Source organism: Grampus griseus (assembly GCF_964374135.1).
Source record: "Grampus griseus genome assembly, chromosome: X".
NCBI lineage: Eukaryota > Metazoa > Chordata > Mammalia > Artiodactyla > Delphinidae > Grampus > Grampus griseus.
In genome coordinates this window covers 89,596,824-89,600,357 of record NC_138999.1, presented here as the reverse complement: position 1 = coordinate 89,600,357, position 3,534 = coordinate 89,596,824, and positions in this window count along the sequence as shown.

The window sequence follows — 3,534 nt, the reverse complement described above, 5'->3', positions numbered from 1 at the left end:
TAAGTTATTTTCCAAAGAAATAAGAATTAAGCATTTCTAAGGAGCTACGTTCCAGATACTGACAGGGATGCCTAGGTCTAAATATCTCTCAGATACTTCCTGCTACTTAGCATAATTTCATTGTAAAGATAAAACTTATCTTACTTTGTCAGACTTAAAATGAATCCAAAATTACCACAGTACATGTGTATACAAATACTTATTTTCTACCTAATAGTCCTTTTAAGGATTAAATTTACCTCTAAGTTTAGACATGTTGAATGTCAGTGTAATCAACATCACTACTATTATTTGAATGTAACTGGAAATTTTCCTATCAACCATCTCATACTATATACTGACTTTAAGTAACCCCCTCCCAATTTGAAGCAAACGTTTTTTCTTCTAGATAGAAGTGCTAAAAGGTAATTTGTTAAAGGGAAAAGGAATGTTCAGCTATTACATGAATGAATACAAAGAATCCCTAAAGTTAACAAGAGAATCAACTTGCCATATAATCTCTGTTCTTGAAAGTACTTTTGCCTTGAAAATTATCTTTCCAGAGTTATCTGGTTTTAAAAAGTATTCTCGGGAATCCCCTGGCAGTCTGGTGGTTAGGACTCTGTGCTTTCACTGCCGAGGGCCCGGGTTCAATCCCTGGTCGGGAAACTAAGATCCCGCAAGCCACACAGCGTAGCCAAAAAAAAAAAAAAGTATTCTGGTTTATGACTTTTTTCAGGGGAAAAGATAAAAGAATACATTAAGCTATACTTTAGTTGACTTCAATGTTCTTCCATGATCTAGCTGGGCCAAAAATCAAGTTATGCAAATGAAACTTGAGATCTGAAGGTTTTTGTTTTGTTATACACTCTTATCATTGATTACGTAGCTCGACTTAATGCTTTTGCTTACTGATATCCAACAGCATGGGCATTTTATAAAACGAATTAAAACATTTAGATTACTTTTGAGTTTGGAAAAGCCTGATATTGACGAAAAGTACAGAGTTCACCTTTAAGGCACATGAGGCTATATAGAGTAAGCCACAAACAAAAAATTTTGCTAGAGAATCCTGGGAACAAGACTTCTATATTTGTCATGTACTAATATTTTTGGCTTAAATATGAAGACATTTGATCAATTTCACAATTTTTAAAGCTCATCAGAATCTGGATACCTTTATAACAATAGTTTCTTAAAATTTTTCCTTCATGAGGGGTTTTAGCACTTTTAAGAGCTAAATAAAATGAAATGTCCACCCAATTCATGGAGTCATCAAATTACAAGTCAGTTTCTGGGATTAATTCAGCAATATCTAGTTAACCCAAAGGACTGACGAAATGGACAAAACTGCCAACACACCTAACTAAAAATGAGACAAGTCTCAAGAAAAAAAAGTTATTTTACTCTAAGTTCTTCTTGGGATAGAATGAATTAGCCCTTTATACTCCACTACACATTATACTACATTGTCTTACTTTAACTCCGTTGCAAAACTGTGGAAAAAGACATGCCATTTTGTTTAAATTCAAGGTTCACACTTTTAAAAGCTGTGGTAGGGACTGACAGGCTTCTATGAAATCTTTTTCTTTTCCAGTTTTGTTGAGATATAACTGACATACATACAAGATCTCTAATAAAATGTTTCTGGATAAATCTGATGTGACTTTATCATGCCCTTAGTTAACAAGGCTAATTTTTTATCATGCCCTCAGTTAAGAAGGCTTATTTTTAAAAGGAAAGACTTATTTGCTCCAACATCAACTCTCTACAGATGAGAACTGACACTGGAGCAAATAAATCTCACATTTTTATTAATTGGTTAGTTGGGGTTTATATTTAAAAAGAAATAAATATTGAGTTGGATTTGTTTTAAATTGAACTCAGAAAGAGACCAGACTCAATTTATTACTTATTCCAAGAAAGAAATAATTCAAACTTGAATTACCTACAAGAGGCAATAAAACCGAAAAAAAAGGAAAGCACATTAACAAAGACGAGAATTTTTTGTCTTTTTCTGCTGTTTATTTGAGGGGGGGTTAGGTAGAGAAAAACTTTGTAATCTCCCTCTTCGATCATAAGCAAATCCAAGTTGCTTAATTTCTTTTCTTTTCATTCTTTCAATCTCTTCCAAGCCAACTTAACGAGCTATCTCTAATTTATGGTACCGTAAAAACAGCGCATCCAGTTTACACAAAATTTCATGGCGCACTTTACTATAAACACTCAAACCTTTATAAACTTTAAAAATTGGCTCTGTGGTGCTTTGGTAAACTTGTTTAATAGTGACTTAAGTTAAATCTAGGGTAATAAGACTATGTGACTGTTGGGAGAGTAGAGGAATTGGTCTTATTAGGAATTTCTTTTACTGGTCACTGTCAAGTAAACTGTTTCTAAGTATTTAATAGATAAATGCTGCTCTATGATTTCCAAAAGTAGCCTGTTTTCCTTGAAGAGTAGGTAAAGAAAACAGGCAATCCTTCCCTGGAATTTTGCTTTTGCTAAGAGCAGGTAGAGAATTCATCTGTATTTGCTCTTCTCTCCATTTACTCTTCATATATTTGGAAGGGAAAACAACGAGGTGGACCCTTTCTGTCTTCCTCAGAATATTCTGGGATCTATCCCCAAGCTCTCTTTGGGCCCTCTAAGCTAGTTAGAAGCACAAAGAGGGGGTAGGAGGAAAGTCAGAAGGACTACTCCAACTGATAACTGTATATACTTTTATTTTAGTAAAAATTTAAAGTATGAATTTAGTAGTCTTCGAAATGTTACAACCATACCACAGTCCTCAGCAAAGCTGCAATATATCAATTTTTTTCCTCAGTTTCAATTCTTTAACCTTTGAGGAACCAAAATAAAATCAAAATTTCAAAACACATGACTGTAAGAAAAGGTTAAGCCTTTCTATCAACTGAGAATTAAGAATCTAAGTTGTTAATCTTTTTAACAGGTTACTTGATATGATACAATGTAAAAAAAAAAAAAAGTAGGAATCTATCAACCGCTGACTCTAGAGTTTAAAAAAGTATTGATTAGGGATTCCCTGGTGGCGCAGTGGTTGAGAGTCCGCCTGCCGATGCAGGGGACACGGGTTCGTGCCCCGGTCTGGGAGGATCCCGCATGCCGCGGAGCGGCTGGGCCCGTGGCCCATGGCCGCTGAGCCTGTGCATCTGGAGCCTGTGCTCCGCGACGGGAGAGGCCACAACAGTGAGAGGCCTGCGTACCGCAAAAAAAAAAAAAGTATTGATTACAACTCCTCCTACAAAATTATGATTACCTCCCAAGTTTCCACAACAAAAAGAAAATTATGAAAGTCAGAAAGCAGCTTGATTGTCAGTAGTATCAGTTTCCTTTTTTTTTAACCCATGTGAATGTTTAAAGATGTGTGGAAAAATAAAAGGAATCACACTACTTCTAATGTTCATAACAAACTCTCCATGAAAACATTTAAAGGGACTCCATGATTTCACATTTAAAATTAGAGTTCTATTAGTAGCCAAGAAGCTAAGTTTTTTTTATATCTCACTGCTCAGTGTATTTCTAGCGATTTATAGA